This window comes from Bubalus bubalis, chromosome 1, assembly GCF_019923935.1.
Source record: "Bubalus bubalis isolate 160015118507 breed Murrah chromosome 1, NDDB_SH_1, whole genome shotgun sequence".
Taxonomy (NCBI): domain Eukaryota; kingdom Metazoa; phylum Chordata; class Mammalia; order Artiodactyla; family Bovidae; genus Bubalus; species Bubalus bubalis.
The window spans coordinates 21,506,554-21,534,420 of NC_059157.1; the positions used below are offsets into that span (position 1 = coordinate 21,506,554).

The window sequence follows — 27,867 nt, forward strand, 5'->3', positions numbered from 1 at the left end:
TTACCCTTGGGCATTGAGACAGAGATGCCCAAGCAAAGTTTCCCAATATAGCAAGTCACTATAAAACTATTCCAGAATCACAAACTGTATCTGCTGAGCTCCTCTTGGTACTGCCTTAAATAATATCATCGAGGTGTTATATGAGAGGTGTAGTTGGGTCCCCACAGAAAACCGTGCCTGGAAATACAACTCAACTCATCTCCGTCCCATGGGGTCAGGAGTGTCATACTCAAACACAAGGAGGGGCAGAACAGTTACTCAACATGTTATTTTTCCAATATCGGGTAGCCGCATTTTTAAGTCATAGGCCTCTGAAGATTAAGTTGTTGGACCAGGCGAAGGACCTGATAGAAAGTAGCTAGCCCTATTGTTAGAGAAGCGGGGGACTGGGGAGGGAGGAATCTGTGTCCAACTTGCCGCAGAAACTTTCAACCTAAGTTCCATCCCTTCTTCTGACAGACGCTACTTGGATGGGTCTAGTCCGAAGGCCATGTGAGTGAAAAGATGTGGAGAGAGCTAGCAGCGGCACCTGGGACTGAATCCCTCTGATCTCCGGTTTTGCCAGATACCCAATGGGGACCTTTCGGTGGCAGAAGGTGGTTGCCAGGATCAAATGAGAAAAGACGCGCTGAAACGTCACGCTGCTGTCACCCAGGTACGGCGTTGCTGCGCTCCAGGTGTGCTCGCCTCGGCCTGGTCTCCCCACGGAGGACGGGCCGCGCCGGGAGACACCGACGAGAAGAGGCAGGAAGGTCACCCCGATCTCCCGGCCAGGCGGCGCGGCAGAGCCTCACTTCCCGGGCGCGTTCGGGCGGGGCATTCCCAGGGGACCGGGCCGAGAGGCGGCACTCCCCGGACTCCGCACTCCCCGCCGCCGCCCTCCCGGCCCGGAGGCGCCGCTGACCCGGGTCCCCAGGCCGCCGGAGCTCGCGCGCCGCCCGGAGAGGTGAGGGCGGGTCGGCGAAGCGGGGACAGAGGTGGGGGCGGGGAGCCGCGTTGATCGTCCGGAGGCCCGCAAGCCCCGGGAAGCCCGCACCCGGGCCGCGGCTGGGGGAGGCGTTGGCCGGGCGACGGCCCCCGGGCTCTGCCCCAGGCCTCCGGGGGCCGCGCCACAACTTCTCTTTGGAAGCCCCGGGCGCGCGCGGGCGCGCGATCCCACTCGGCCACGCGCGTCCCCGGAGCCCGGCTCCCGCGCGCCCTCCGTCTGTTTTGTTTCCCCCCCCATCGCGTTCATTCTCACACTCTAAAGTAGGTCACCGGGTGGAAGTTACACCCGGCGCAGCCCCTGGCTTTGATGCAAAGGCAGCTTTTCCGCCTCGGCTCCGGGGAGGGGCGGGGGGTGCGGGAATGCATTGGAACTATTCGGTTTCCTAGTGTTGCCCGCCCCCATACCTCGCGGCCAGGACCAGCGACCGTGGCGTTGACCGTGGTCCGCAGAGGTGGGAGGCGGGGAGCCTCCCTTCCACCCTAGTTGGGCCGGCCCCGCGCCTGCCCTCCCCGCCTGGATCCGGAGGAGGGGGCGCGACAGGTCGCCTCCCGCGCTCTAGGGCGCCCGCGTCCCGGGTCTGACCGCCTGGGGTGAGTGCCTGCTCTTCCGCTGTCATTCCAGTCGCCGAGGGTGACCTGCTTACCTTGAAAACTTAGACGTGATCCGAACAGCGGAACCTGGCGTGCAGGAAGGGACTGCGGGGATGGGCTTCGGATGTGACAGCGGATAAATCTGAACCCGGAGCTGCAGGAGCCCTGTTTCGTATCTAAAGGTGAAAATTAATTTGTGTTTTCCTGGAGTACATTGTATCTTTCCCTTTGGAAGCTATCACTTGGGAATTGATTTTTAAGTAGCTGGAGGCAATAAACGAACATAACTTGAGGCCAGAAAGTTTGTCAGGGAATATTTTTTAGTTGATCTGGAAAAACTTATTGAAATAGTCCAAGCTGATGTCAAAAATACAGTTTAAGAAAGAATATCAAAACGGGATTGGCAGAATTTGTGTAGTATTTGCTCTAAGTGTCCTTACATATTATTTGAGTTCTTCCTGATAAACGTTCTAAGCCTGCGATGCATAGAAACAGGGTACGGTTGTAAACAAGTACTGCACAGATAAAGCTTTATATTGGCATGTCTGCATGCATTTAAATGTACACGGAGTATTTCCTGTGGGCGAAAAGCTAGAACGCAGCTATGTCATTTGAGTTTAAGTTTACTGGCAATAATACAGGTTAACAGTTGGCTTTTAACTCCTTGTTTAAGGAGCTGAAGTACTATTATTCATGTGACTCATTAGCACAGCGAATCCTTGACATTTCTGACTGATGACCGGTTAATCTGTCTTGAAGTTTAGGAAGGAACAATTGTAGGTTTTTCTGTCCTGATGCCCAGCTGGAAACGCAGTATGAAGGAGTCTCCAGGGACGGTGAGGGCTGCTCTAGAGTAGCTCAGAGGGAAAGATCATTTGAAGAGAATGAAAGCGACTCCCTGGTGGCCCCTGATTGCCCATAACTTCTTTTAAAGTGGACCTTGACAGGTTGGAAAGGATCTCCTCACCAAGGAAACTGCTCCAGAGAACTGCTTTCTTAATGCATTCGGTCAGGTTTGAGAGGCGGGCTCTCTATAGACCCTTCTCTTAGTTCAAAAGAAATCCTTTTTCTAGGAAGATCCAATTAATGAAATGATGTTCTTTGGAAATACTTTGTCCTTTTGTGTGTCTGTCTTCGTATAGCACAAGCATCAAGGTTTTAATAAGATTTTACTTACTAGAGGGATGGGAAATGAAAAATGCTATGTTCTCATGGTTAACTCTGCCTTAAAGCAGAGGGGCAGTGGTGGGGGGAGGGGTGCTTTCCCAATACATCTTAACCCTCTGTGTATGTATATCTTCTAAAGCCAAATCCTAAGGGGGATTAACAGGACTGTAAAGAAGGTATTAATACTTTCAGTATTTCTGATAGGTGGATACGGAGATATTTATATGCATTCCACTTGTAAAGAATTCATATGCGCCTTTAGAGAACGTGTGTCCGGAATCTGAGACACATTATGATGGACAATTAAATATCAGCACTACCTCAAGGAAGGCAGAGGGCCAGACAAGCTTGGCAATAAACAGGACCTCCGTGCTGAGGAAGAAATGCAACTAAATCCTGTGTTTACTGCATGTTGATGTTCCGATTTGTATTTTAAATGGGAACTGAATCAGCTCTCACTGTTATTTAGCTCTTCTATGAAGTATCGTTGCGATTAAGCTGTCAGCACTTGCCTGTGCAGTCTTATGCTTTTAAGCATAGATAAATTAGGACGCGTTCTGAGGAGAGTGGCAGGAAGGGATGAAGACTGTGTGGTGATTTACTTAAAGACAGACAGAAGGAACTAAATATGGAGGCTGATTCTGGCGCAGCTTGGTTGGTGGTCAGGCTGGAAGTGTGGGTGTGCTAATCGACCCACCGAACGTCCCTTCGCCTGTGTGATTCTCCTTTCTTGATGTCATCAGACAGCCTGAACCTCCAGCTAAAAGGTGTCCTAGAGGAGTTGCACCATTCACTTTGGGTACACACTTTCCAAACAGAGAAACACTTGGAGTTTGAGCTCCATCACCTGGACTGAATTGCCACATTTCCTCATCTGTGAAATGAGAATAATATTTCGTAACTAAGGTGGTGCGTGCATGCATGCTAAGTCGCTTCAGTGGTGTCTACCTCTTTGAAACCCTATGGACTGTAGCCCGTCAAGCTCCTCTGTCTGTGGGATTCTCCAGGCAAGAATACTGGAGTGGGTCGCCATGCCCTCTCCTGGGGATCTTCCCGACCCAGGGATCAAACCCACATCTCTTATGTCTCCTGCAATGGCAGGTGGGTTCTTTACCACTAGCGCTACCTGGGAAGCCCAACTAAGGTGGTAGTTGGGAGCAAATGGAATAACTGGTGTAAAATGCACATTGTGAGCTGTCTTACAAGAAAGAGAAATGGGTTAAATCTCATCTCCTAGGGCTGCAGAGGGGTTGCTGTGTAATTGATGGTAGAACTCAGTATTTGGGTGACTCATTCTGTCCTGGTTAACTTATTATACTTTTGTACAATACACTACAGGGTACAATAGACTCTTAGTAATAAGTGTTTGGGGGGGGAATTAGAGGCTTATACTGTCAAGCCTGTATCTCCTCCCCCATGGACAGACCACCAGCTTATCTAGCTGAACGAAGTTATGTGTGGTGGTTCTGAGAGGTAATGATGAGATAGCAGGGGGAGGAAGGAGATGAAATTCTAAAATCAAATTTAAATCTTTTATAAACTAGCTTCTGTTAATGCCATTAAAGTGTGGTTCTCATAAAATGATAAGAGTCCATAGTTTTCCCCTGGGCAGGTACATATTTAGAAATGCAGTAGTTGGGGCTGAAGCAGCAATATGACTCATGCAGGGTTTTATTCGTTGAGCATCCCTAAGTCACCTGAGACACCATGCTAAAGCCTTCAGGATGCAAGAAAAGCAGATGCAACCCCTCCTGGAAGCATGGCTGCTGGTACTACACAGGTAAACCTATTATACCTGTGCTGAGTGCTATGCAGGTAACACGTCAAGGGAGGAGACAGGGAATTTGCCCTGTGGAGGGAGGAGGTCAGGTATGTGTGCTTTAGGAAGTGATATTGGGGTTGGGAAGGGTTAAAGCCCAGTGAACAACACCTGCAGAGACTCTGTGCGCTTCCTGTGTGCAGGTTTCCTGATGAGGAGAGAGCGAGCAGCAGAGAGAACAGATATCTTTGCCGAGGCAGGCAGTGGTGTGGGAGCTGGGCTTGAACAGCAAGCTGGGCTGGGAGACACGCTTGCTTTTCTTTTACATTAAGAATTACATCTCCATAGAATCTTAATTGTTTTGTGTAAACAGCTTAGGATTTGTTTTTCTTACAGATTACTATACTGAATTATAAAAATCATACTGACAATCTTTTTTTTTAAAGCTGCTCAGAGCCTAAGCCAATATTTACCATAATTGACTAGTTTGTCAACTCTTTGCATTATTAACTGTCTGACTTTAAAGCCATCTGGATTCATTTCCTTTTTAAAAATCTAATAGATTTTTGTTTAGAATACATATTTTGTGTATTTCCAGCTGCGTGCGTGCAGGCTCAGTCATGTCCAACTCCTTGCAATTCCATGGACTCTAATTTCCAGCTACTAGATTTCTTTTTATCTATCTGTTAAGAGAAAACACACTATGTCTAGATGGACTTGCCAGGTGGCGCTAGTGGTAAAGAAGCTGCCTGCCAGTGCAGGAGATTTGAGACACGGTTTCTATCCCTGGGTCTGGAAGATCCCCTGGAAGAGGGCACGGTAACCCACTCCAATATTCCTGCCTGGAGAATATATGGACAGAGGAGCCCAGCGGGCTTCAGTCCATGGTGTCACAAAGAGTTGGACACGACTGAAGTGACTTAGCACGCACACATGTATAGGATAGCTGGAAATAAACAAAATATATGTATTTATCCAGTTTGAGTCTATCTATTCAAGAGCTGATGGATTCACTTGATGTCTCCTGTGGAAAGTGCCCCTGCATCTGCATCTGAGACCCCCTGAGCCCTGAGACACTAACAGGTCGGACAGGGCAGTGCCACCCAGGCCAGGTCACGTGAGGGAGCTGGCAGAGAATCGCTATCACCAGTGCCTGGTTTTATTTGGTTTTTTATTTCCTCTTCTCTTCTCTCTTCCCTTCTTTTTCCTTCCTCTCTCCCCTTTTATTTTTCCTTTCATGTTTTTCTTTTTTTCTTTTTCTCCAAAATGTCTCATGACTATTTCTAAGCCTTTATGCTGTGGCCTCATCCTTGGGCCCTAAGAGTGGTGCCCAGATTTGGGGAGTTCTTGGTGGCAGGGCCTGTGACTTCTCCCTGGTCCTTAAGGAGTCACTGAGGAGGTCACAAAACCCTTTCGTGGTTCTCTCCAGGCTTTACCTGCTGTCCTGGGCACTGAAGGCTGTCATCTTTCCTTTCTCTTGTTTTAATGTCATGGTGCAGATAAGAGAAACTATCCCAGCTATTTTAAGCAGAAAGGGGTTTCATATGGGAAGTAGGTGCTCACAGGAAGGCTGGAAGGAAAGGCTGCTGCTGCTTAGACAGCAGAGGCTGCAGGCTGGGCTGGAGGGGTGAGCCCCAGATAGCTCCACGGAACTGGCGTCCTAGGGTTGCTGCCGTCATCGCCCAAGTCCGGAGGCTGGGAATTGGAGCTGCTGCCTGAGCTGCTGACATCAGAGCTCACTCTCTGAGCTGTGTTCAGTGATCAGAGAAGCTGCTACAAAGCGCCACTCCATGCAGGAAGCTAGTAACAGAACCTGGTTACCAAGGACAGAAACAAGCCAGCGAACATCTTCCTTAGACACCCTCTACCTCGCTTCTCATCCAGGTCCTCTCACTTGGCAGAACCTAAGCTGCAGAACCCTAGCTGCAAGGGACTCTGGGAAATGTAGCTGATGGTTCTCCAGCATAAAGACAGAGGAAGGCACACCTGGAGGAGACTAGAATGGATGCTGTACGACACTCCATTTCCAAAGCTTACTGGAAACAGATTTCATCAGAGACTTAGCTAGAATATTTTATTCAAAGCAGAGAGATGATATATTGTAAGAATCAAAAAAGGATCCAGTTGCTAACCAATTTGCATTTCAAGCAGATGGATGTTACAGTCATTACAGATGAAATTGCTAGAAAAAGCATCAAGCAAATAAATCACTAAAATTCCTAAGCACCTACCCCTTCCTGTGGTGGTTCTATTTGAATATGAAATAATCTTCTTTTGTTTCTATTTTGTAATTGAGGTAAAATATCAAGAAAATGATTTTTAAAAGCTCCTCCCCACCCAAGTTCCAGAAAGCCTATCTACTTAATGAATAGCAATACAAAGGAGGAACTAGGGTCTGATCAGGGATATAATAGCTTCTGGAAGACTGGTTCTTTCATTAAATGAATTATCTGTGTGGCTGTGTTTCTACTGAATCTTTCTTTGCTCTGGAACTTTTAATTTTTTTTTTTTTCCTTAGAGGATTAAATAGAGAAATGTCCTGTTAATTGGAGATTAAAATAAGAGTATGCTTGAATTCACTCTAATTACTTATTTCATACTCTAAGGCTTGTCAGATTTTTTTTTGAGTTATTAAAGTAAATATGATTGAAAGTGAAAGTCACTCAGTCATGTCCAACTCTTTGTGACCCCATGAACTCTATACAGTCCATGGAATTCTCCAGGCAAGAATGGTGAAGTGGGTAGCCTTTCCCTTCTTCAGGGAATCTTCCCAACCCAGGGATCAAACCCAGGTCTCCCACATTGCTGGAAGATTCTTTACCAGCTGAGCCACAAGGGAAGCCCAAGAATACTGGAGTGGGTAGCCTATCCCTTCTCTAACACTTCCCAACCCAGGAATTGAACTGGGGCCTCCTGCATTGCAGGCAGATTCTTTATCAACTGAGCTATCAGGGAAACCCTGATTTGAAGATCAAATATGATTCGATCTTTACAATTCCTAAGTAACATATTATCATTTATTTGTACTCAGAAATTATATTATCACATCTAGGAATTAAGTCTTGATTACTGAATAAAATCATTTTATATTTGCTTCTGATATTTGAACCTTAAAATTAGAGAAGAGTAGCTGAGGGAGATGGAGTTACTTAGTGAATTTGTTAGTCTAATACATATATAATTTCTAATTGATTTTCATGTCTCAAAAGGTGAGAGTTCATTCAGAGATCTGCTCTGGTAGGTAATGAAAGAATTTAAATGCAGAATTATAAATGCTGCCTGGGATAAACCACACTATCATATTATATGTCCAGTGGTGACAACAAGAGTTTAGCCGCTTGGCCCCATGTCACCATAAATAAACACATAAAAATAAAAACAGTACTCTTTTCTCTGTAAATGCAGCTTCAGGACAAATGCATTCTCTTCCACAGTGAGCCCCCAACTAAGCCCATTTACAGTATATTCTCAGGGAGGAGCTGGTTGAATCTAACCTTAGTCGGATTCACTGTGAGGAACAGTAAGTGGTATGCACCTTTGTGTGTTACAGTAACACACAAATGACCTAATTCCAGCTTTTCCCCACCATCCTCTTTTTCTCTCTCATTCTTATTTGAGTAAACATTCAACAGAAAAATCTGGCTTTTTCCTCCCTCTGGGCTATAAGCATGATGAGTTCTTGTCTTCAGCTATATGGAGCTTAAAGATTAAGTTGTAGGATACAACTCTGTTGTTGTTTTTTTTTTTAAGATTGAAAATCAAAATGTTCTTTTGATTTGCCAAGTGCATTACAGAGCAGAAGAACATCCAAATCTTAAATCACTGGTTAGATCACTGATGTGCCAAATTGAATCAGGGATGTGGGAAGACAGACCATGGCATTGTGATATATTTTTTAAGGCAAAATTTATATGACACACCCACAGCTAACATCATACTAAACATTGAAAAGGGAAAGCTGTCCCTCTGAGATCAGGAACAAGGATGCCCACTCTCACCACACTTATTCAACATGGTATTGAAGAGAATTAGGCAAGAAAAATAAATGAAAAGCATCCAAACGGAAAAGGAAGAACGGTCACTATTGGAAGATGACATGATTTTATATATAGAAAATCCTAATAACCCCACCACAAACTATTAGAAATAATAAACTATTAGAAGTAAAGCCTCAGGGTGCAAAGTCAATATATAAAATTGTATTTTGCATTTCTATACACTAGTAACAAACTAATATTAGTATTACATGCTGCCAAAGTGTGCTCTAACAACACACTAGCAGAAAGAGAAATTGAGAAAACAATCCCATTTATAGCCACAACAAAAAGAATATCATCTAGGAATAAATTTAATCAAGGAAGTGAAAGACTTGCACCCTGAAAACTATAAGACATTACTGAAAGAAATCAAAAGAAGACAAAAGAAACTGAAAGATATTACATGCTCATGGATTGGAAGAATTAACATTGTTAAAATTTACATATTATCTCAAACAATCTACAAGTTAAGTGCAACACCTATCAAAATTTCAACATTTTTCACAGAAATAGAACCAAAACCCCTGAAATGTATTTAGAACCACAAAAGATCCCAAATAAGCAATCCTGAGAAAAAAAAGAGTAAAGCTGGATTTGATTTTAAATTATACTATAAAATTATACTGCCTGATTTTAAATTATACTATAAAAACATAGTAGTAAAAACAGCATGGTATTGGCAGAAAAATAGACACACGGATCAATGTAACAGAATTGAGAGCCCAGAAAGAAACCTACACACATATCGACAATTAATTTATGGCAAAAGAGCAAAGAACATACAAGGAGAAAGGATAGTCTCTTCAATAAATGTTCTTGGAAAAACCGGACAGCCACATGCAAAAGAATGAAATCATATTAGTCTTAAACCATACACAAATAGAAACTCAAATTGGATTAAAGACTTGATGTAAGACCTGAAACCATATACCTACTAGAAGAAAACATAGGCAGTATTCTCTTTGCAGTTGGTCATAGTAATGTCTTTCTGGACATGTCTCCTCAGGCAAGGGGAACAAGATCAACCAAGAAACAAATGGGACGACATCAAACTAAGAAGCCTCTTCCCAGCAGAAGGAACCAGTAACAAAATGAAAAGACAGCCTAACAAGTGGGAGAAGATATTTGCAAATCGTGTATCCAGCAAGGGGTTAATATCTAAACAAAATACCAAGAACTTCTACAACTCAACAATAAAAAGCCAGACAACCCAATTAAAACACAGGCAGAGGAGCTGAATAGACATTTTCCCAGAGAAGACATGCAGATGGCCAACAGGCACATGACAATATGTCCAATATCACAAATTATCAGGGAAATGCTAATCAAAGCCACCAATGAGGTATCACCTCATGGTCATTAGAATGCTGCTGCTGAGTTGCTTGTCCAACTCTTCGCGACCCCATGGACTGCAGCCTACCAGGCTCCTCCGTCCATGGGATTTTCCAGGCAAGAGTACTGGAGTAGGGTGCCATTGCCTTCTCCGGGCCATTAGAATGGCTATTATCAAAACCACAAGAAATAGCAAGTGTTGGAAAGGCTGTGGAGAAAAGGAAGCCCACATATACTGTTGGTGGGAATGTAAACCAGTACAATCACTTATGGAAAACAATATGAAGATTTTTCAAAAAATTAAGAATAGTACTACCATATGACCCAGCAATTCCGCTCCTGGATATTTATTTAAAGAACCAAAAACACTAATTCTAAAAGATATATACACCATCACGTTCATTGTACTACTTACAACAGCCAATATATGGAAACAAAGGCCCACTGATGGATAGATGGACAAAGAAGATGTGGGTTATGTACACAACAGAATATCGCTTAGCCATAAAAAGATGCACTCTTCCATTTACTATAACATTGACCTTGAACATATTATGGTAAGTGGAGTAAGTCAGATGGAGAAAGACAAATACCATGTATTTTCACTCTTACGTGGAATATAGAACAAAACAAAATAAACGAACAAACCAAAATTTAAAAACCACAAACAGACATACAGGTACAGAGAACAGAGAAGTGGTTACGAAGCGGGAGGTGGGCAAAATGGGTCAAAGGGTACAGTGATGGGAAACTAAACTTTTAGCGGTGAGCACACTGCAGTGTATACAGAAGTCAAAATATAATGCTGCACACGTGCAATGTATATAATGTTACAAACCAGTATTACCTCACTTAAAAAAAAAAAAGAGGGTTTTAGTGTTTAAAGAAGTAAAGAGTTCGTAAGAATGGAGGGCTGCTTTTGGTACTTCAGTCATTGTTCAGCAAGTAATCAGTAATTTTCTTAAAATGTGAAGAGGGCCATTAAGGAAAGGGGAACCTCATTCTGATCAAGGATTTCAGTCCTATGACCACACAAAATTGAATTCAATTCCAAGAATTGGCCTGGAAGCAGATTTTTACCCCAGAACCTCTAGCTGACAGCTCACCCTGGCTGATTATCTTGGTCTCAGTCTTAACCATAGTCGGAGCGGAAAACTCAGCCATGTTGTGCCGAACATCTAACCAACAGAGTTATGAGCAAATAAGTAAGTGTTGTTTTAAATTAAAAAATAAAAATACTGGAGACTGTAGCGTTCTCCAGGACACCGTGTTTATAATTAGAGTGATTCTAGAAAATGCAGGCACGTTCTAAATGTTAAGACGTTTTAAAATGAAGATGGCAATACAATGATTTATGCGATCACAAAATAGAACCAGGGTGATCATGTGACTTACTGTTCAACCTGGGACACTTTTGAGAGCAAAGAGCGGGGGCACTGCAGGCAGACCTTGTTATATTGTGCTTCATTTTATTGCACTTTGTGGATTTTGTCTTGCCTACAAATTGAAGGTTGGAGGCAGCCCTGCATCGAGCAAGTCTATCAGTGCCATTTCTCCAATAGCATGTGTTCACTTTGTGCCTTTGTGTCACTTTTTGGTAATTCTCACAATATTTCACACTTTTTCATTGTTATTATACTTGCTATGTTGATCTGTGATCAGTGATCTTTGATGTTAACTACTGCAAAAAGATTAAGACTCACTGAACGCTGAGATGACAGTTGGCATTTTTAGCAATAAAGTATTTTTTAATTAGGGTACATACATTTTTTTATACATAATGCTGTCGCACACTTATAGACTACAGTATATTACAAACATAACTTTTATTGTAATGGGAACCAAAATTTCACGTTCTTCACTTTATTGCAATATTTGCTTTATTGCAGTGGTCTGGAACCGAACCCACAGTATTTTCAAGGTCTGCCTGTATTAATGAGTGCCCTGGGGAAAAGAAGCATGGGTGGGGACTGCCCCAGCAAGCTTGGACTTAAGATCTCACCCAAGATTAAAGTGTTGTGTAGCATTATTGCATTAATTGTAATAGTGACTTTCATAAAACTTACCGTTTTAACCATTTTTAAGTCTGTAATTCAGTGGCATTAAGTACGTTCATACTGCTGTGCAATCATCATCATTCATCTCCAGAATGTTTATCATCTTACAAAGCTGAAACTACACCTGTTAAACAGCAACTCCCCATTTACCTCTCCTCCCAGCTCCTGGCAACCACTGTTTCTACTTCCTGTTTCTATGAGTTTGACTACTCTGCTGCTGCTGCTGCTAAGTTGCTTCAGTCGTGTCCGACTCTGTGCGACCCCATAGACGGCAGCCCACCAGGCTCCCCCGTCCCTGGGATTCTCCAGGCAAGAACACTGGAGTGGGTTGCCATTTCCTTCTCCAATGCAGGAAAGGGAAAGGTGAAAGTGAAGTCGCTGAGTCGTGTCCAACTCTTAGCGACCCCATGGACAGCAGCCCACCAGGCTCTTCCGTCCATGGGATTTTCCAGGCAAGAGTGCTTGAGTGGGGTGCCATTGACTACTCTAGGTACCTTATATTAGTGGGATCACACAGTATTTGTCCTTGTGTAACCGCCTTATTTCACTTAGCAAAATATACATTGATGCTGTAGCATATATCAGAGTTGTACTTCTTTTTAAGGCTGAATAGTATTTTTCTGTGGGTTTCCCTGTGGCTGGGTGGTAAAGAATCTGCCTGCCAATGCAGGAGACGTGTGTTCCATTCCTGGGCTGGAAGATCCCCTGGAGGAGGAAATGGCAACCCACTTCAGTATTCTTACCTGGAGAATCCCACAGACAGGAGTCTGGAGGTTCATGGGGTTGCAATAGAGTTGGACACGGCTGAGCGACTAAACAACACAAGTATTCTTCTGTATGTATGTACACATTATGTTAATTCATTCATCTCTAAGTGGATCCTTGAGTCGCTTCCACCTTTGGCAGCTGTGAATAATGCTGCTATGGACATGGGTGTGGAACTCTCTCCACAAGTCCTTGCTTCCAATTCTTTGGGATATATATCCACCATATCGATTTTTAAATGAAGTTAAAAATGGAAGGGGAAAAGAACATTATTTCCTGTCAGGATCTTTTTCATTATACTTCTCCAGCATCACACTTTGTTGGGCGGAAGTCCAGCACTGTCTCTGCAGAATTCATCAGAGAAAGGAATCTGGGATCATCTAAACAAGCTGCCTGCTGATAAAAGCACCCAGGGTCTCGAATTCCATCCTCACACAAGGAAGCTAGCTCTTCTGTTACAACTTTCGTATCGCGCTGACCACAGATGTTTTTAAGAGAAAAGGCGTGGCATCTAGAATGGAGTCAGGGAATAGCCTCCAGCAGCACAAAGAACCAGGGAATCAACAGCATGAGATCAAACAGAACTAGTCCACGTGACCAAAAACATAACACAGGGGACATGAACTTCCTGGAAACAGGCAACAAACCAACAGCCACCTGTTGGCTTGAAAGGTGAGATGAAAGGAGACAGCAGAATGTGGTCCTTCTACATAAAGAGAAAAATATGCATCCTTTGGCCATGGAAGTAATTGATAATGTCAAGTTAGGGGGCTTGGGGTGGACATGTACACACTGCTTTATTTAAAATGTATAACCAACAAGGTCCCACTGTATAGCACATGGAATTCTGCTCAATGTTATGTGGCAGCCTGGATGGGAGGGGCGTTTGGGGGTCAAGGGACACATGTAAATGTAAGGCTGCATTCCTTCGCTGTTCACCTGAAACCATCACATTATTAATCAGCCATGTGCTGTGCTTAGTCGCTCAGTCGTGTCCAACTCTTTGCGACCCCATGGACTGTAGCCCACCAGGCTCCTCTACCCATGGGGATTCTCCAGCCAAGAATACTAGCCGAGTGGGTAACCTATCTCTACTCCAGGGGATCTTCCCAACCCAGGAATGGAACCGGGGTCTCCTGCATTGCAGGCGGATTCTTTACCAGCTGAGCTCCCAGGGAAGCCCTGATTCATCACCTATACCCCAATACAAAATAAAAAAGTTAAAAAAAAAAAAACGATGCATCTGATCTCAACTTATTAGTCCCTTTACGGAAATTGTTGTTGTTATTTAGTTGCTCAGTCATGTCCTGACTCTTTTGCAACCCCATGGACTGTAGCCCGCCAGGCTCCTTTGTCTTGGGGGTTCTTCATATAAGAATCCTGGAGTAGGTTGCCATTTCCTCCTCCAGGGGATCTTCCCGACCCAGGGATCAAACCTGCCTCTCCTGCATAGGCAGGGAGATTCTTTACCATCTGAGCCACCAGGGAAGACCTTTATGGAAATAGAAGCATTAAAATATGACCCTTCACTTGAAATTTTTTAACTTGGTGTCCATTGGGGGTTTATAGATCTGGACAGTAATACTGACATGTCTGGAACAAACAAGGAATTGCCACATTTGCTGGGTGGGAATTGCTCCCTCTCTTGAAGTCTCATTGGCAGATACCAGCCTTCTGTGGAGTCAACCAAGAAATCTCATTCATCTGTAATAGCAGACTTGAAGAAACTTAATAAACTTTTGGTGATCAGTAGTAACTGAGCTTCAGAAAATACATCTACAGAAGTTACATGCCAGCCAGAGATGATAGCTGAGAGCCCAACAGGTGTTAAGGAGCATTGAGAAAAGAAGACCCAAAGTGAATATCTCATGGGTGCCAAAAATGAATAGCATCCACAAGTCTGCTTGCATTAGACCACACTTGTATTGCTGAATACCAAAAAATTATCAGGCAAATCCACACAAAAACCTGCACACACGTTTCTAACGCAAACATCCCAAATTCACAAATAATCAAGATGTCCTCCAATAGGTGGATGGATAAACTGTTCATACAGTGCTATACTAGTCTATAGTTGTTGCTGTTGTGTTCTTTTTTTGGCTGCAGCATGCACAACTTCCCTAACCAGGGATCAAACCCATGCCCCTTCCATTGGTGGTATGGAGTCTTAACCACTGGGCCACCAGGGAAGTCCTGGAATATTATTCCGTGATGAAAATATCTATGGAGCTACAGAAAGACATGGAGAAGGAACTTTAAATGCATAATTGCTAAGTCAATAAACCAGGCTGAAAAGGCTAAATTCTATATATAATCCCAATTTTTTGACATCTGGGAACAACTACAAAGACAGTAAAAAGATCAGGGGTTTTTGGTGGGGAAAAAGAGGTGAATTAAGTGGACACAGAGGGTTTTATGGCAGTGAAACTATTCTGCATGGTGTGTGGGTAATTGTGGATACATGACATGTTGCATGTGGCAAAACCCACAGTACACAATAATACAAACTGTGAAGTCTACTACCTACTATGGACACTTATTAATAATAATGCATCACGATTTGCTCATCAGCTGTAACCAAAGTTCCACACCAATGCAAGATGTTAATTTTTAAATTACCTAAATATTAAAAAAATATATTAATAGGTACTTCATGTGCTAGAGAAGAAAATGTAGACAATGTTATCTTCAGTAGGCCAGGTAATGGCATGTCAGGGAGCATGGCTCAATTGAGGGAAATTAATAAATGAGAGCATTTCTGTCATTCCAGTCCCAGGTGAAACATTTTACAAGCGGCATTTACCCTAGGCACTGACATTTCAGCCAAGCTCTTAGGAGATGAGGAAGATGTACTCAGTAAGACTTCTGAGCAAACTACTTCTTGCCATCAGTTGAATATGGGTTAAAGACTAGGACCAGAGCCCAGAGAATCTACTGACAGGCAGGCCTGAAACCAGAGAAAAGGTCGCTTTTGAAGCTGTTAAGGCCATTCATCATCAAGGCCCTCTAACCTTCTACCATTAATTTTTCCTCCTGCAGACACTGCCTGGATTCTCCAGGCTGGCTTTCCTCTGCAGGAAGCTCTTGAGGCTTTGCATCTAGTTGGCAGAAATGCAGACCTACCTTCTCTTGTTTCGCAAGCCAAGAATGTTATATTTCCCACATGACCATGAAAAATTGGGCCAGACGATCCGCCATTCCCTTAAAAAAGCTACACAGACACACGTGCACACCCATATGTATGCAGGAGATGTTTAAACGTCCAAGTGGAATGTTCAGCCAGATATTTTTTTTTTTCAGCCAGATATTTTTAAAGTCATTTATGTTAGATAATCTGTCTATTTTACTTGTTAAACTTTAGGCCTTCTGAGATGCAGTGGAAGTATGTGCGTACAGGAGATGTTTATTCTCATTAAGATGATTATATTTTAGATATGTTGATGGTTTTATGCATAACATACCACTTTAGGATGACAGCGAATGTTCAGAAAGCAGAAGGTACTAGGAATCCCACTACAAGTGCTGTTAAAAACAGAAAACTGTATCATAGGCAAGGTATGCCCTGTGGACTCAACTGTCAAGTTACAAACTTTTAACCACATAGTTTGGTGCTCTGAATGATTCCCAGGGTTTTGTGTATTATGATTTGTCCATTCAAAAAAAGGAAATTGAAGGATAATGGAATAATTTTTAAAATGAAGGAAAACTATGTATTTCGACACAGAAAATTTTCTTACAGGTAACAGTAATCATTAAAACATTTATTCAGGTCATTGAATACTTTGTGCATCAATTACTTTAGTTAAAGCTGTGACTACTCTAGTTAGATCTTGGATTTGTTTATTTAAACTAGACCACAGTGTGGCAGGGTAGACCCCTGCACTTGCAGAATTAGTACAGGAAGGTTTTAGTCATTCAGAAACATAATTATATAGTTTTCTTTTACTTACGCATTGGCTCTCAAGTATTTATAATGGCGTGCATTCTTACTGTGACCCAGAGCTTAAATAAACTTCACTCTACAGCTGACATTTCCCTCGCCTGACCATGCCAGCATCATGGTCTTCCCTCACCATCCTTACATCCTGCAGCCATTTCCTTTCAAGTCTTCCTTAGCATCCTGAACCCTTCGCTTGAGCAGCACTGAACTGAGGCTTCATGCTGGACAGATGACCAGTGGCTTCAGAAAGAATATATTCTAGTCCACATACTAACAGTGAGTTCCCCAAGTCCCAGAAAAATGACCATCCTATGGAACTCAACCATAGTTTCTCTCCAGGATGGTGTTTCTCTGAAACTGAGCGATGGAAACAGGTGGCAGGATGACCCGAGAGAACTTGGTGATGGAGTGTGTCACACGGCAGCCAGGCTGCGATGGGTTGAGAGGAGACTGGAGGACAAGCAGACAGGTGGGATTCATGGACCCCTCTTGAAAAGGAAGGAGGAAGACGAGGGTAAAGCTTGAGAGCAGAGGCAGGGTCTGGCAGGGCTTGCCTTCTGTGGGGCTTTGTGTTTCTGTTTAAGCAGAGGGGGCTCCGTGTGTCTGCTGGCCAAGGAGAGGAGGCCATGGGCGAAAGCCAAAGGCCGGGACAGAAAGAGTGGTAATGAGGCTGATGTCCCCGTAAAGATGGGATCCATGGAGGAGAGAGGCCAGCCTTGGTGAGGAGTTGGAGGATTCTGAAACAAAAGGGATGCATGAGACTGTGGAGCACAAAGAGGGAAATGGAAGAGGTTTGCATTTTCTTAGTGAAGTCGGAGCAGAGTTAGCCTGAAAAGGCACTGTTTTGTCAATATCCCTGATTGCCCAGGGAATTAAGATCCTGATGTAAACAATCAAAGTGAAAGCTTTGGTTTCATATCCATTTGCCCCCATCTGACCCTAGTTTTTTTGTGCATGAGCTGTGCAACGTCTCATTTTCTAACAGTTTAGGAGGCCATCAAACAAAGATCTGGTGAGGAAAGTACACTAGTGCTTGGCCCTTCTAAGGAAAAGGCTACTTTTAAAAACTCAAGTCATTATTGTCCTTTTTGGACTGTTATTTAAAAACTATTTATCAAAAACATTGTATTCCATCTTTATTTTTCAATATTTCACATATCCACGTCATTGGAATTGTACATCTTGAGGGGCTTCCCAGGTGCCTCAGTGGTAAAGAATCCACTGCAAAGCAGGAGCCACAGGAGACGCAGGTTTGATCCCTGGGCCGGGAAGATGCCCTGGAGGAGGAAATGACCACCCATTCCAGTATTCGTGCCTGGAGAATCCCATGGACAGAGGAGCCTGGCAGGCTACAGTCCATGGGGTCGCAGAGTTGGACACCACTGAGTATGAGTGAGTGAGTTCCCGTTCATGACAGACACATCATCGCCTTTCCTGGTAAAATAAATGTGCATGTCACAAAATAGTGTCTTAGCATGGGCTGGCATGACCAAGTACCACAGACAGGGTGGCTTAAACAATAGAAATATGTTTTCCCACAAGGTTCCAGCTGGTCTGGTTTCTGGTGAGAGCTCCCTTCTTGCTGGCTTGCAGACAGCCTCCTTCTCCCCGCGTCATTACATGACCTTCCTTCTGTGTGCACGTGGAGAGAGACCTCTCTGGTGTCTCTTACCCTGCTGGATCAGGACCAAACTCTTATGACTTAATTTCATCTTAATTACCCCCTGATAGGCCCCCTCCAAGGAGAAGGCAATGGCACCCCACTCCAGTACTCTTGCCTGGAAAATCCCATGGACGGAGGAGCCTGGTAGGCTGCAGTCCACGGGGTCGCTGAGGGTCGGACACGACTGAGCGACTTCACTTTCACTTGTCTCTTTTCATGCACTGGAGAAGGAAATGGCAACCCACTCCAGTATTCTTGCCTGGAGAATCCCAGGGACGGGGGAGCCTGGTGGGCTGCCGTCTATGGGGTTGCACAGAGTCGGACACGACTGAAGCGACTTAGCATAGCATAGTATAGCATAGGCCCCCTCCAAATACAGCCACATGGAGAGTCAGAGCTTTAACATGTGAATCCTGCAGGAGACGTGGACATTCCGTCCATGAAGATGGCACCCTGGATTCCATTAAGTGCTTACCACCATCACCAAGATACATTGCCATCTTGCCATCAGTACTTTATGTTAAATCTTCTGTCTTACTTAATTTTTAATTTAGAATCAAACTGTATTTGTTTTTTTTTAAAGTAAATTATGATGAAACTGTGAAGGGTACAAATGGTATATATAGTTTTCAATTAGAAATAATAAACAGAGCTTCCTATAGGCTTACTGCTGAAGAAACCAACATTGTCATAAAATGGAATATGAAAACTGAAAAAATTAAACTTTCCAAAACAGTCTGGTTTATTCTGGGCACAGACTTAATAACTCTTGCTGCTAGGAGAAGTACAATTTACTGCCATAGGAAAGCTGAAAATGTCAAACATATTGTTATAAAATACAATGCAAGCTGCCTGCAAATTAGACCTCTGTTTTTTTTTTCAACTGGCATATTTCCTCCTTCTGTGCAGCTTTTATATCTGTGGCCCTCGCTTTGAATTGAATGCTTCAGCGTGTGATGTAAACATTCAAACCCCGTCACGCGCTGGCTGGTTTTCAGAGGTGAGGGCTGCTGCACACAACAGAGGGCACTGCAAGGTCTGAGCTATTAAGAAGGAGCTCAGTAGAAATGAGACAGAACTAGCACTGACATGAACACACAGCCAGGAGCTGAGGTCAGCGAACTCTGGGTAAAAAAAACGAAGTTTGACAATGAGAGGACCAGCGCCCAAGGACTGAGCAGGAGGCAGTAAGCCTTTCTTAGCCCCCAGATCATAACACAGAACCAACACAGTACAGATGTCATCAAACTGGTTCATCTAAAACGCACGCCTCTAATGACCCAAATGTTTTTTTCTTCCTATTTTAGGTAGGCTTCCAACAGGTTTAGTTGTTTGATCTCTCTTAAACTCCAAGCCAATGGAGAGCAGCAAATTAGAAAGGAGAAGAGAGAGAGTGAAAAGTGCCCACAGCAGTGCAGGGCAGAGAAACAGTCAAGATGCCACTCAGTGTAAATGCAGAGGCTCTGTTAGCATCGCTGGATGCTGGAGGGCACTGCTGCTCTACTATGAACGTGAAAGGGAAAGTCGATCAGTCATCTCCGGCTCTCTGCGACCCCATGGACTGTATAGTCCATGGAATTCTCCAGGCCAGAATACTGGAGTGGGTAGCCTTTCTCTTCCCCAGGGGAATCTTCCCAACCCAGGGATCGAACCCAGATCTCCCGCATTGCAGGCGGATTCTTTACCAGCTAAGCCACAAGGGAAGCCCGAGAATACTGGAGTGGGTAGCCTATCCCTTCTCCAGAGGATCTTCCTGACCCAGGAATCAAACTGAGGTCTCCTGCACTGCAGGTGGATTCTTTACAAATGCATTATGTAGTCTCTTTAGAAAGACATAATGGAATTCCCTGGTGGTCCAGTGGCTAGGACTCCATGCTTTCACTGCTGAGGGCATGGGTTCAATCCCTGGTCAGGGAACTAAATTGTGGGGAAGCTGTGGGGAATGGCCAAAAAGAAAAAAAACATAAAAAGTATGTGGCATATTAGAAATATTTCCCCAGAAGTGATTAAATAAACAATACCTTGGTAACAAAAAGGATCAACCTCAGCTACTTCTAATGTTCAACTATATGACCCAGGATTTTTTTTTTTAATTAAAATTGGTCTAAATTTTGAGTTCAGTTCAGTTCAGTTTCTCAGTTGTGTCTGACCCTTTGAGACCTCATGGACTGCAGCACGCCAGGCTTCCCTGTCCATCACCAACTCCCAGAGCTTACTCAAACTCATGTCCATCAAGTCGGTGATGCTATCCAACCATCTCATCCTCTGTCGTCCCCTTCTCCTCCTACCTTCAATCTTTCCCAGCATTAGGGTCTTTTCCAATGAGTCAGTTCTTTGCATCAGGTAACCAAAGTATTGGAGTTTCAGCTTCAACATCAGTCCTTCCAATGAATATTCAGGACTGATTTCCTTTAGGATGGACTGGTTGGATCTCCTTGCAGTCCAAGGGACTCTCAAGAGTCTTTTCCATCACCCCAGTTCAAAAGTATCAGTTCTTCAGCACTCAGCTTTCTTTATAATCCCAGGCTCACATCCATACATGACTACTGGAAAAACCATACCTTTGACTAGATAGACCTTTGTTGGCAAAGTAACGTCTCTGCTTTTTAATACACTGTCTCAGTTGGTCATAGCTATTCTTTCAAGGAGAAAGCATTGTTTATTTTCATGGCTCGGTCACCATCTGCAGTGATTTTGGAGCCCAAGAAAATAAAGTCTGTCACTGTTTCCATTGTTTCCCCATCTATTTGCCATGAAGTGATGGGACCAGATATCATGGTCTTAGTTTTTTGAATGTTGAGTTTTAAGCCAGTTTTTTTCACTCTTCTGTTTCACTTTCATCAAGAGACTCTAATTCCTCTTTACTTTTGGCCGTAAGAGTGGTGTCATCTGCATATCTGAGGTCATTGATATTCCTCCTGGCAATCTTGATTCCAGCTTGTGCTTCATCCAGTCAGGCATTTTACATGATGTATTCTGCATATAAGTTAAAAAAGTAGGGTGACAATATACAGCCTTGAAGTACACCTTTCCCAATTTGGAACCAATCTGTTGTTCCATGTCCAGTTCTAACTGTTGCTTCTTGACCTGCATACAGATTTCTCAGGAGGCAGGTAAGGTGGTCTGGTATTCTCATCTCTTTGAGAATTTTCCACAGTTTGTTGTGATCCACACAGTCAAAGGCTTTGACGTAGTCAATAAAGCAGAAGTAGATGTTTTTCTGGAACTCTCTTGCTTTTTCGATGACCCTTGACAATTTGATCTCTGGTTCCTCTGCCTTTCTTAATCCAGCTTGAACATCTGGAAGTTCTCGGTTCACATACTGTTGAAGCCTCACTCAGAGAATTTTGAGCATTACTTGGCTAGTGTGTGAGATGAGTGTAATTGCGCAGTAGTTTGAACATTCTTTGGCATTGCGTTTCTTTGGGATTGGAATGAAAATGGACCTTTTCCAGTCCTGGGGCCACTGCTGAGTTTTCCAAATTTTCTGGCATATTGAGTGCAGCACTTTCACAGCATCATGTTTTAGGACTTGAAATAGCTCAGCTGGAATTCCATCACCTCCACTAGCATTGTTTGTAGTGATGCTTCCTAAGGCCCACTTAACTTCAGACTCCAGGATGTCTGGCTCTAGGTGAGTGATCACAGCATTGTGGTTATCTGGGTCATTAAGATCTTTTTTGTATACTTCTTCTGTGTATTCTTACCACCTTCTCTTAATATCTTCTGCTTCTGTTTGGAGTTCAGTACCTGTCTATTTAGCACAGGACTTCGCAGACCAGTACAGGAGCTGGCTGGCACATGCTCATACCACCACCCTCCCTGAGGAGAAGCAAGACAGATGCAGGAGATCAGAGAGGCTAGGCTTCTAGAAACAGGTCCCGTTGGAGGTAGGCAGAGACTGTGTGCCCTGGAGTTGGCCCAAGGGGAGGTGCATGGCAGGGGAGGGGAAGCTGACCACTTCACTTCCCCAGCTCAGAGGAGCAAAAAATAGAGGTTACGATATTACTTGTTCACCTTTTTCAGTGTCCCTTTCAAGTTTTACATTATGTGATTATAATTCAAAGGTATTTTAGGATCAGGTAGCATAACACCACTGGCTAATTCTTCTGAGTTATGGGAAGTATAAGTGACAAGATTCTAGGTAGCATGAAAATTAATTTTTTCACAGTACGCAGAAGAATTGGGTTGATAAGCAGAAATGTTCTATGGATTTCGTGTGCAAATTTTGTTTAACTCTAGGGCACAAGGTAAATCACTTCCTATATTTGTTTTCTCTCTGAAATAAACATCTAAAGTATGCCCAGGGCCCCAAAATCTTTAATGTGTTAGGCAAAAGCCAACAAGGGTGGCGCAAAACGCCATCCGAGACTTTAGGAAAACATGTTCCATGATGGCACAGACAGCAGCAGAGCGAAAACTTAGGGATTTGGGGCTTCAAAACCATGTTGTTAACTCCTGCTCCATCTTAGCACTTCCACACACAGACAGACCCTCCGCAGACCGCAGGAAGTCAGAGGGACAATGGCAAACATTTGCTTACCCCAGGGTCTCTTCCTGTGGAGTTGACATGAAAATGACTTCTTCTGTTGGCATGTGACCAATTCAAGCTCTCTCCCTTTAGATTATTTTGAACATTTTGCCCCTCCTGAGCTAAACCTTTCTAATTAAAGCAGCTCTTTAATACTCATAATTTCTAGGGAAGGCAAATTCTCCTGAATTTTCCATGTTTCTTGTTAAGAATGAAAGCTGTCCCTCCCACAGTAGAATTACAATCACTAATCAACTTAGAAAGCCAGACCAATGCTGAACACATTTTTAGAACACTGTCTTTCTAAAATAGAAAGTAGTGAATGTCCATATGAATGCAGTAACTGGGAGTACGCTATCAGCAAATAATGAGTTTCTATTAAAGCACTGTTGCAAGTTTTACCCTTGTCACTAACGTTGTCAGGCTGAATGACCTTGTGATCCAGTTTCTAAAAAGAGTTACCACCATAGATGAATTTCCGTTTTAAATGAGATGCTACCCAGATCATAAAGACACTCATGCTAAGGGACTATACAGGTCTGCAGAATTATGTGCCTTTCCTGGGATGTGGCCTGTTTTATAAAGATGAGGTCAGAAGGGGAACAAAGTGGGCAGAGATTCCTGATTTCTATTCCTTTCATCTAGAAAGCCACGGGCTGCTTCTTTGGAATTGCCAGAAAAGAAGAATTTTCCTTCTTGAACAAACGCTGACCCTTTAGTAATTTCTGATATATTTGTCATAAAGAGCTACTGCAGTGCTCTTAATTACTAGAATCTCTTTATGTTCTCTGAGATCTGGGTGTTTATGGCATGCAGTCAGAGTGAGAGGAATCCTGTCAGGGAATCAGTCACCAGGAACCCTGGTGATGTTCTAATGTGAGACCTGGAGTCCCTATTGCCGGGATGTTCCATTGCCCCCTCTGAGAGGGATCAACCCTCAAAGTGAGGAGCCGAGGCAGCCCAGAGGGTTCAGCTCTGAGTCACTCACAGGAGGCACCAGCAAGACAACCCCACCTCTCCACAGGTATTTTCCAATCCAACAATGTCAGCTAATTACGAGAAGAGCCGAGCTGTGATGAACAGACGACATGCCCTGTATTAACTACTCTGGCCTGGCCTGAGCAGCGTCACAGAGATATGCAACCGACCGCTGTCCTTCAGAAGCTGTCGCAGAGGCATCTCCTCCTGAGACACCTGCGAGAGCCGGAGTCCCTCCCCTCATGGTTACACCCATGCTTCCACCCTGGGATGGGACAGAGCTGCCTGCTTCTGTGTTCACATGGCTTGTGAATCCACTGTCCTGTTTTGTGTTATATAAACACATACACATATACACATATGTATACATATGTGTGCATATATACAATATGTATATGCACGTGTGTATGTATATATGTTTGGTTGCGGGGGAAAGAGAGAGAGAATTATTTGAGATCCCAGGCTTCCTCACTGATAGTGAGCCTCCCTGATGATCACTACAACACTACTCGGTTTTCTTCCAGGAATGAAAACTATGTTTTCTTACTCATATACATTTTGTACACACACACATTGTATTTCACCTCTGTGAACAAAAATGTAGAAACAATCTTCTCTGGGTATCTGTGACTTCATCTTAGATATAAAACAACAACAACAGGCAAATTTACTCTGTTCACTTTTGTAGACATGTGCTGTCGTTAACGGAGAAGGCAATGGCACCCCACTCCAGTACTCTTGCCTGGAAAATCCCATGGACGGAGGAGCCTGGTAGGCTGCAGTCCATGGGGTCGCTAAAGAGTCAAGACACAACTGAGCAACTTCACTTTCATTTTTCACTTTCATGCATTGGAGAAGGAAATGGCAACCCACTCCAGTGTTCTTGCCTGGAGAATCCCAGGGACGGGGGAGCCTGGTGGGCTGCCGTCTATGGGGTCGTGCAGAGTAGGACACAACTGAAGTGACTTAGCAGCAGCAGCAGCAGCAGCAGCAGCAGCTGTCCTTAAACAGACCAGTCTGTTCTTTCCCTGTCCTTGAACTTTTGACTCTGTGATCTCTTTTACATAAGCCTGTTTTTCCTCTGTTCTGTTTCTAAAGTAGCATTAGACCGACTTTTATGTTGCACTGTTCTCCGTCACATACATAAGCCTGTTTTTCCTCTGTTCTGTTTCTAAAGTAGCATTAGACCGACTTTTATGTTACACTGTTCTCCGTCACACAGAACAGTAAAGAGAGAATGCTTATGGCAGTTGCACACTACTTTGTATTGTACCATTATTCCAGTTCCTTCCATGGGCCATTATTCCAGTCCATTGCATGGACTATTTTCCAGTTCCATTCATGGGCCACTATCCCAGTTCATTCTGTGGACTGTTTTCCAGTTCCATTCATGGACCATTATCCCGGTTCATTCTGTGGACCATTTTCCAGTTCCTTCTGTGGATCATTATTCTGGTTGATTCTCATGGCTCCATGGATGCAGGGTTCCCTCCCGTGAGCCTGTGTCCTTGCTCAGAGTCAGGTTGGTGCATTCTGGGCTGTCTGATCCATTTAAATGTCAGGGAAAAAGAAGAGCTGGCTGCTCTGACCTGGTCTCTGTTGAGCTTTTACAAAGTATTCCGAGTGTCAGATGTTTCATGCAGCTTTCAATATTAACACTGCTCCGCAGATTAGGGTCTTAAAGATATCCAGACAAGTTTAAAACGTATGAGCTACAGAAAATTAGAATTTCATCTGGACCTGGAAATAGGAATTGGCACCAAAGCTTTTTATTCGACTGTCAGTCACTTCACACTTTGCCAGGCTCCATCTATGGAAAGGATATGCCTGAGGACAGTGATGAGAAGAAATTCAAGTCTGGGATAGAGTCTCAAGGCTTGAAAGTTCTCTTGTGCTCTTGGGATGATAAAGCACTCTTCTATCTGAAGAATCATAGTCTTAAATGAAGGAAGGCACTTTACAAATGATCTATACGTTTTTATATCAAAGATGAAGTCACAGATACCCAGAGGGGCTAAGTGACGTGCTAAGTGACTCGTCACAGCAGTGATGACATGTCACCAATACAGTTATTTTTTCATCATGTCAAAATTCCCCGAGTTCTCCTCTTGAAGTCTTTTATTTGTGAAGTGTAACTACCGGTGTTTCGGTTTTCAAACTGTATTTTATCGACTGGATGAATGTAAAGGAAGAGCACCCTCGTGCGTCTCCTCTGCTCTCACACCGCTTCACTGTGGGTCCCCAGACGTGGAGCCTTCCCACACATCAGGCACCTCTGCTACACCAGATGGGCATCCTACAATTTAACTCAATCCTGACACCACCCACCTGAGCCAGACTCAGACACACAAGGTAAGGGCTCAGTCCCACAAGACGGCCACCCTCCTTCCCACCACACACACTTCAGATGCCACTGGCAAGTCCAGGTTGTCATCTGTGCTCTGACCGACTGGTTATCAATTGGTGGTTCTCATGACCCCCTACTCAGATTAATTTGTTGGAGTGGCTCACAGAACTCAGGACAACATTTTACTTACTGGGTGACCAGCTTGTCTCTCAAAAGGCATAACTCAGGAACAGCCAGATGGACGGCATGCACAGGGCAGGATCTGGACCTTTCAAGGCCCCAAGCTTCTGCCCTTGGAGCTTAGAGCGTGACACCCTCCTGACACGTGGACGGGTTTCTGTCCACCAACACGGAAGCTCTCCAAATCCTATCCTTTGGAGTTCTTACGGAGGAGTGATTGATTAAATCCTTGGCCCTTGGTGTCTGAACTCTCTGGAGGTCTGAGGTGTGGCCCTCTAGGTCCAACTCTCTAATCACATGGTCCCCCAGGCAACCAGCCTCATCCTTAGGGACTTTCCAAAGGTCACCTCATTAACGGAAACTCTGGTGTGGTTGAAAGGGGCTTGTTATTTATTAATAACAAAAGACACCCATTTCACCTTTATGCTCTGGAACTGTTTCAGGAACTGACAAAAAAACACATAACAAAAGATGCCTCTAAGGCTTTCATATAGGAAATTATAAGGGTTTAGAAGCTCTGGGCCAGGAACAGTGGCGAATACATATTTCTTAGTATAAATCACAATATCACATCGACTGACTACTTATGGATAACATGCCCTAAAAGCACAAGAAAAATATGGAGAAACCCCCACTGAGTAAAATCATTAAACAAGAGAATGGGGGGGGGGGCATAAAATGGATACTGCTACAATTTCAGAAAGAGGTTTGCAAATTCCAGCTACTTATTTTCCCCCTGGAGATATCTGCATGTATATTTATATATTACAAGCACATGTTCATGACTAGAATTATTCTGGTTTTTTATATTCAAATTAAATATTTCCTGTTCATTTATTCAACGAAGATGATATGGGTGCCTGCTCTGTGCCAAACTGCAGTTCACCTTGCATTCACAGGGTGTACAGCTCAGTGAACCAAAAACAACTGATTTCATGGTGCTTACAAACTAGTTAAAGCAGATAGGCAATACGCAACTGTAGCAGGTTGTTGAAATGGAACACACTCTCTTGTTTTCATTTCTTGCACAGAAGTGCAGGAATACAGTAATACGGGTCAATATGCTGTCAGGAAAACAGAAACCTCACCAGTTACGTTAACAGAGAGAATTTAATGTAAGGAGATGGTTAAACAGATATTAGAGGATCAAAAGTCATAGGGGCAGGACAGTAAAAGCAACCGAATTGCCACCCTGCATTGGCGGAATCAAGAAAAGAGAGTGGGCTTTTCAGAACCTGGAGGGTTAGAGGAGGGGCCCCTAGAGCAGCAACCAGACCCCGGGGACTAGAGAGGTCTATGGAGGTAGGACCCAGAGTCTGGGAAGCCAGCACTGGCCAGCTAGTGCTGTTTCCTCAAGAGCCCAGACACGGGGCCCTGAGGGTCTGGAGCAGATCTCCTGGCCTGGGCGCTGCCTGGCATGGAGGGGGTCTCTCAGGGCTAGGCAAAGGGCTGAGGTTTGGAGAGCGCAAAAGAGCGGGGGACTGACTGCTCCCAGAAACAAATGGTCTGCCAGGGCACAGGGCTGTTGCCAGG

At 43.9% G+C, this 27,867-nt stretch overlaps 1 protein-coding gene across 1 annotated transcript in view; it reads left to right on the top strand.

Annotated features, from left to right (window-relative positions):
* The first annotated feature begins 336 nt into the window (after window positions 1-336).
* Window positions 337-27,867, top strand: part of TRMT9B (tRNA methyltransferase 9B (putative)) — a 68,402-nt gene continuing 40,871 nt past the window's right edge. The window contains exons 1-2 of the mRNA XM_025279151.3: window positions 337-946; window positions 1,610-1,760. The gene's annotated coding sequence lies outside the window, so the exon portion shown is untranslated. The remainder of the gene's footprint in view (window positions 947-1,609; window positions 1,761-27,867) is intronic.